The sequence below is a fragment of the Capra hircus genome (genome assembly GCF_001704415.2).
Source record: "Capra hircus breed San Clemente chromosome X unlocalized genomic scaffold, ASM170441v1, whole genome shotgun sequence".
Classification (NCBI taxonomy): domain Eukaryota; kingdom Metazoa; phylum Chordata; class Mammalia; order Artiodactyla; family Bovidae; genus Capra; species Capra hircus.
Window position 1 is genome coordinate 6,556,546 of NW_017189517.1, and position 8,122 is coordinate 6,564,667.

Here is an 8,122-nt window from a genome sequence, read left to right on the forward strand (position 1 = left end):
TACATCTATTTAAGGCTATATATTCCCCTCCGAATAGCACCTGGGTTACATCATACAGTTAAAGTTAAATATATCATCTGATTACTTACATTAATAGAATTTTTCAAAATATGTATAAAAACTAGAAGTGCAAAAAATATATTTGATTAAAAGATGGAGAATATGAGAGATATATAGTGTTATACAGAGAAGGCTTCAGGATCCAGGGGTATTTATGTTTTTTCTTTTCTTAATTATAAAAGTGGGTAGCCTTTCCCTTATCCAGGGGATCTTCCCAACACAGGGATCAAACCCAGGTCCCCACATTGTGGGCAGATTCTTTACCAGCTGAGCCGCAAGGGAAGCCCAAGAATACTAAAGTGGGTAGCTTATCCCTTCTCCAGGGGATCTTCCCAACCCAGGAATTGAACTGGGATCTCCTGCATTGCAGGCACATTCTTTACCAACTGAGCTATCAGGGAAGCCCTTATTAACTACAGAAGAAACTTAAACCTGTTTAATTGCTGGTGACAGAATTGGGTTTATCCCAGGAATGTGATGAAGTTTAATACTAGAAAATCTGTCACTATTATTGGCCGCACATGTAATCGTCAGAGATTGTCCAAGAAAACAGAAGCCATGATAAATATTTAAAGCAGAAAATTGGTGGCAAAAATGACAGAGAAGCTAAACATGGGACAGTTGGGGAATCCAATAATTAGCGACATAAAGAAGTGTTAGTTTCAATAGGATCTGAAGCCATGTGGATCAATCTGATAGGGCTGGAACCATGGGAAATATGTAGCTATTAAAGGGAAACGACTTGATGCAGAGTAAGGAGAAAAACTGGCTGTTTCTTTCTCCTGGGTTTAATATCCTGCTGGTTTGCCTGTTGGCAGAACTCAGATGGAAGCAAAATGTTAGCCAGCCTAAGAATTGCAGACTGTAGGATTCAGCCCATATATATTACAAGGCAGAGAGGAGGACAAATGAGGGGTGAATCTGAGGGCAGTTAAGCCCAGGAAAAGCATACAGTGTTGACAGATTAAATGAGAAAGATAATATCTAAATTGATACAGAATCAATAATGTATTTTGTCCTCATTCCACACCTTTCCAAGTCCAGGCTAGATTAAATGTTCTTCTCTGTGTTCCCATACCCCTTTTATGCTCCTCGTCTCATCATGAAATTAATTTCCAAGATGTGATTAACAGTTTGTCTATCTCCATAGACTATGCCATATCCCCCACTGAATCCACAGTGTCTGTATATTGCTTCAGTCAGAGTGTGCACTATAAATATTTGTTCTTGAATCATTTGATTTGCCATTGCATTTGAATTTTTAAATAAAATACATAATTATTTTAACTTTATAATTTTTCCTAGGTTGAATATCACACAAAAGACATGATTGCACAAATGTAAACACAGAAATTAAGGTAACAGCTTCCATCTAGTCAGATTACACTCTTACCTGAAGTAATTAGCATCAACCATTATCTAACCTAGGAACTGCATCGTTCTCAACGTTTACCTGTCAATATTTTAAAGATATAATCTTAGAAACCTATAAAAGCTGGAAAATGAAGGAATTATGAAACTTATATGTTGAGAACCTCAAGAAAAAGGTCTTGAAAAGTTAGTTTTCTTTTTTCCACAAATTACTTTAGTAACAGACTTTTCTCAAAAATATTGAGTAGAAAATAGAAAAATTAATCTCAGAGATTGACAGAATATGCTTCACCCAGGATTTAATCAAAAAATAGACAAGGCCACCTCGCCTGGGTGTCTTAAATGACCTTTGTATTACATGGCTATTTAGCTGGAAAGAAATTCTCTCTATAGTATACCACTACCAACATTTAAATCATACAATCACAGATTCACAGTACAGAAAAAGGACCTTGAAGGACATTTAGTCTAGTCACCCACTGAAGTTTTAGACATACTACTTGTTACAAAGTTCCTTACGTAAAGTCCGTAATTGGTCCCTGTGTAACTGGTTATTCATTAGTTCTGATTCTGCTTTGTGGAATCACAATAAACATTTCTAAACAACCACATGGCAATCCTTCAGATGTTTGAAATTAGCCAACGTGTTCTGTTCAAGTCTTATACATGCTAAGTCACTTCAGTTATGTCTGACTCTGTGTGACCCTATGAACTGTAGCCCATCAGGCTCCTCTGTCCATGGGGTTCTCCAGGCAAAAATACTGGAGTGGTTTGCCATGCCCTCCTCCAGGGAATCTTCCCAACTTAGGGATCAAACCCAGTCTCTATGTCTCCTGCATTGGCAGGCAGGTTCTTTACCATTAGTGCCACCTGGGAAGTTGAAGTCTTATTAGTCCAAAATAACATACTTATTTCTTTCAGGTGATTCCCATATATCACAGTGTCTACTAAACACTAAACTTCACTGTCTACTAAACAGTTGTAGTTAGAGGTAAATTAACTAAAATTAAATATTTGCATCTTTAGTCATAATAGCCATGCTTCAGATGTTCAGGGTGGCAGAGGATGAGATGGTTGGATGGCATCACCAGCTCAAAGACATGAGTTTGAGCAAACCCCAGGAGATGGTGAAGGACAGAGAAGACTAGTGTGCTATGGTCCATGCTATCGCAAAGAGTTGGACATGATTTAACAACTGAACAACAACATGTAGCTGGTAGCTATTGAATTGGAAAGCACTGATAGAGAGCATTTCCATCATCCTTATCACAAAAGTACTGTTATTGTTCAGTGCTGGTGTATACCTCTCTTTTTTGTAGATTAAAAAAGATTTATAAATGGTGAATTATAAGTTAGGCTTTTTTTTAATCTTTCATTATCTGGTATCTTCCTTCTAGAAGCACTACACTTCTCATAGAACATAATATTACTCACATTCAATTAGAAAAGCAAAAACACTAAGATCCAAGACTTCATCTGAAAATAATCTTCTTTTCTGTGAAATGTAGTGATCTATAACTTTGACTTTTCTTTCTAAGCCTATGGATATTTGCTTTGCAATGCTGCAGCAGTTTTCAAAATCAGAAATTCTAAACTCCTTGAAGAATTCTAATAACTCCCTGAAACGGTTAGTGCAATGTCCAAGAATATGTTTTTATTTTTATAATAATTTACTAATCAATTTACTGCTTGAGCATAGGCTGCACTTGTCCTGGCATTCAGGCCAAAGAGTTAATGTTTGTACAAACACTACAGGGACAGGTTCTAGGGACAGATGAGAAAGACAAGGTCCCACCTTGGGTCCCAGCACTTACTCCATGTGAAGTATGACCTCTCCCCCTGATCCACAGATGATGCCATCACTATTACTGCTTTAGCTGTCACCATCACTGCCCCCAATTTGGGCCAAGATTCCAGCATCACCTTCCTGTTAGGGACCTGTGGTACCTGGGACCTGCAATAAAATGAAATATAATTAAATATTCACTTCCTCCATGAGCAAAGGGAGGCTTGCCAGGAAGCTATTTTAACAGTTGATGTAAGAGGTCATAAGAATATTAACTAGAGTAGTTGTGGTAGGAATGGAAAAGAGTGAACAGATAAAGAGTGTTTTCTTTGAGAACAACTCTATTACTTCCCTTAAGTAATAGAAACAACTCTAATCTTATATAAAAACTGAATGTTAATGTTTCACATAACCAAACCAAAGGGTCAGTCTGTCCTCAAAACAGTTGGAACTGAGACCTCAACTACCACCTGGCTGCCCACTTTGCTGTTTCCATTCTCTACAGTATGCCTATCTTTGTAACCAAGGACACCTAGATACTCTACTAGAACAACTTCGTTTGATTGAGAGGAAAAAGCAATTTCCTTCCAAGAAGATAGAGATGCTCCCAAGGGAAGAGACACTAAGACAATAAACCAGATAATGTAAACCTCAGAGACATAGTCTCCAAAAAAAAAAAAATGACAGATTTTCCTAACATTTTATAAATGTAAATGGAGGCTACAGAGGGCAGTACCTTATTTCTCCTAAGTGGAAGAAGGCGAATTTTTATCTTGGCTTTTCCTATCCTTGGGTCATTCTTCTGATATGAGGAAGGGTTGTGTCAAGAAAGATACTTGAACTCAGAATAACAGAGGTATGTAATTATCTGTCTCTTTGGGTTGTCCGACCTTTGTTCACCTCCATTAGATCTAATAATAAAGAGCTAATTACAGATGCCAAAAAAATATCCAAATACAAGCAAAAAAGCTGTAGAAACTCCATACTCAGAAAACCCACATATCATATTACACTTTCAATAATTCTTTATACCTTCTTAATATATTTATACATAAGGAAGGTAAAGGCTGGAACAAGAAACTTTGATATTCCTAATTGTTTTTTAACATGACATGGTTGTATTTTTCTTCTTGTATCCATAGGAAGATGCAGATAACTGAAAATCTGAAGAATGTCCTAATGTAAGCCTCTTATCAAAGATTGGATGCTAAATAGAAAAGAGTTAAGTGTTATAACGTTCCCACTCCTTTGGAGAGTAAGCCAATGGAGGTATATTAGGATGCAGGGAGTGATAGGGTTGGAGGGTTAACAGGAAAAGGTGATTTCTCCAGTTGAAACCTTTCCCCAGTGCACCCTACTGTTAAGAGCAGAGCACTCTTTTTAAAGTGCTTCTTATCAGTTCTAGTCTTAATTCAAAAATCAATCTTCTTAGTCTGATGTGATAAGCCTCAGGAAGACATAGGTTCAGTTAAGTCACCCAGTTGTGTCCGACTCTTTGTGACCCCATGAACCCCAACACGCCAGGCCTCCTTGTCCATCACCAACTCCCGGAGTCCACCAAAACCCATGTCCATTGAGTTGGTGATGCCATCGAACCATCTTATCCTCTGTCATCCCTTTCTCCTCCTGCCCTCAATCTTTCCCAGCATCAAGGTCTTTTCAAATGAGTCAGCTCTTCGCATCAGGTGGCCAAAGTATTAGAGTTTCAGCTTCAACATCTGTCCTTCCAATGAACACCCAGGTCTGATCTCCTTTAGGATGGACTGGTTGGATCTCCTGGCAGTCCAAGGGAATCTCAAGAGTCTTCTCCAACACCACAGTTCAAAAACATCAATTCTTTGACACTCAGCTTTCTTTACAGCCCAAATCTCACATCCATACATGACCACCCTAAAAGCCATAGCCTTGACTAGATGGACCTTTGTTGAAAAAGTAATGTCTCTGTTTTTTAATATGCTCTCTAGGTTGGTCATAACTTTCCTTCCAAGGAGCAAGCGTCTTTTAATTTCATGGCTGCAATCACCATCAGCAGTAATTTTAGAGCCCCCCAAAATAAAGTCAGCCACCGTTTCCACTGTTTCCCCTGTTTCCCCATCTATTTGCCATGAAGTGATGGGACCGGATGCCATCACCTCAGTTTTCTGAATGTTGAGCTTTAAGCCAACTTTTTCACTCTCCTCTTTCACTTTCATCAAGAGGCTCTTTAGTTCTTCTTCACTTTTTGCCATAAGGGTGGTGTCATCTGCATATCTGAGGTTATTGATATTTCTCCCGGCAATCTTGATTCCAGCTTGTGCTTCTTCCAGTCCAGCGTTTCTCATGATGTACTCTGCATAGAAGTTAAATAAGCAGGGTGACAATATACAGCCTTGACATACTCCTTTTCCTATTAGGAACCAGTCTGTTGTTCCATGTCCAGTTCTAACTGTTGCCTCCTGACCTGCATATAGGTTTCTCAAGAGGCAGGTCAGGTGGTCTGGTATTCTCATCTTGTTCAGAATTTCCACAGTTTATTGTGATCCACACAGTCAAAGGCTTTGGCATAGTCAATAAAGCAGAAAAAGATGGTTTTTTGGAACTCTCTTGCTTTTTTGATGATCCAGCAGATGTTGGTAATTTGATCTCTGGTTCCTCTGCCTTTTCTAAAACCAGCTTGAACATTAGGAAGTTCACGGTTCACGTATTGCTGAAGCCTGGCTTGCAGAATTTTGAGCATTACTTTACTAGTGTGTGAGATGAGTGCAATTGTGTGGTAGTTTGAGCATTCTTTGGCATTGCCTTTCTTTGGGATTGGAATGAAAACTGACCTTTTCCAGTCCTGTGGCCACTGCTGAGTTTTCCAAATTTGTTGGCATATTGAGTGCAGCACTTTCACAGCATCATCTTTCAGGATTTGAAATAGCTCAACTGGAACTCCATCACTTCCACTAGCTTTGTTCGTAGTGATGCTTTCTAAGGCCCACTTGACTTCACATTCCAGGATGTCTGGCTCTAGGTGAGTGATCATACCATCGTGATTATCTGGGTCATGAAGATTTTTTTTTTTTGTACAGCTCTTCTGTGTATTCTTGCCACCTCTTCTTAATATCTTCTGCTTCTGTGAGGTCCATAACATTTCTGTCCTTTATTGAGCCCATCTTTGCATGAACTGTTCCCTTGGTATCTCTAATTTTCTTGAAGAGATCTCTAATCTTTCCCAATCTGTTGTTTTCCTGTTTCTTTGCGCTGATTGCTGAAGAAGGCTTTCTTATCGCTCCTCGCTATTCTTTGGAACTCTGCATTCAGATGAGTATATCTTTCCTTTTCTCCTTTGCTTTTCGCTTCCCTTCTTTTCACAGCTATTTGTAAGGCCTCCCCATACAGCCATTTTGCTTTTTTGCATTTCTTTTCCATGAGGATGGTCTTGATCCCTGTCTCCTGTACAATGTCACGAACCTCATTCCATAGTTCATCAGGCACTCAGTCTATCTGATCTAATCACTTGAATCTATTTCTCACTTCCACTGTATAGTCATAAGGGATTTGATTTAGGTCATACCTGAATGGTCTAGTGGTTTTCTCCACTTTCTTCAATTTCAGTCTGAATTTGGCAATTAGGACATCATGATCTGAGCCACAGTTTGCTCCTGGTCTCATTTTTGCTGTCTTTATAGAGCTTCTCCATCTTTGGCTGCAAAGAATGTAGGTGAGGTGAAGATGAGGTGAAGTCGCTCAGTCGTGTCCAACCTTTTGCGACCCCATGGACTGTAACCTACTAGGCTTCTCCGTCCATGAGATTCTCCAGGCAAGAATACTGGAGTGGATTGCCAAGCAAAGAATGTAATCATTCTGATTTTGGTGTCGACCATCTGGTGATCTCCATGTGTAGAGTCTTCTCCTGTGGTGTTGGAAGAGGGTGTTCGTTATGACCAGTATGTTCTCCTGGCAGAACTTTATTAGGCTTTGCCCTGCTTCATTCTGTACTCCAAGGCCAAAGTTGCCTGTTACTCCAGGTGTTTCTTGACTTCCTACTTTTGCATTCTGAATGCCAAATCGAGCTTCCCACTAGACCCTGAGTGCACATAGTCCTGCAAGTATCAGCTGAGAAGCCACTACCTTCCTCTCCATTCGCCAAACTGTTTTCCCTCTTTACCCACACATACTGGCAGTACTTTGCCTTTCTACTGACAACTACCATTTGCCTGGGCTTGACAAGTTTTATGCAGAAGAGTCTTCCCTTCTAGACTGTACATTCCAGAATTAAGTGCACATATTGACACATGGTAAGTACTCAGGAGTAGAAATAAACTGATACGGGGGCACCAAAGATTGCCTTCAGCATAAGAATACCCAGCCCCTCCTACCCATTGTAATCATAATACTAGAAGCCTGGACCACACAATGGTAGCCAAAGGTGACTGACTACAGCAGGCCAACTGAGAACAAGACAACTTGAGGATGACCATATACTGGCTCTGTCACTGACTGGTATTTTATTAGAAACAAGTTGGTTCTTGAAAGTTGTATCCACTGGTTGTTTCAGCTTTTGAACACTTCATTCTTAAATTTCTCTCTCTACTAAAGTATGGCATTTTCTTTTCCCCTTGGAGCATCTTGTGAAAAACTATGCTCTTTTCTCTCTCAAGTTCAGTTTCTGTAGTACATATACACAATTATATTCAATATATTTCACTTGAGTGTACTCCTCTCTCCTCTAATTTATTTCTGATATTTTGTGGAAAATTACTTAAGTGATGAGACACTTTATTTCCAAGTATATCTTCAGGCAAAAGAGGAAGGAGTGAATTTACAGACAGTGCATAAACCCAACATTATGAATATCTCCCAACAAACTGATATTTACAACAAACAGGCAATTTTTGCCATACTTCCAAGAAGACATAAAATTTTCTAGAATCCATAACA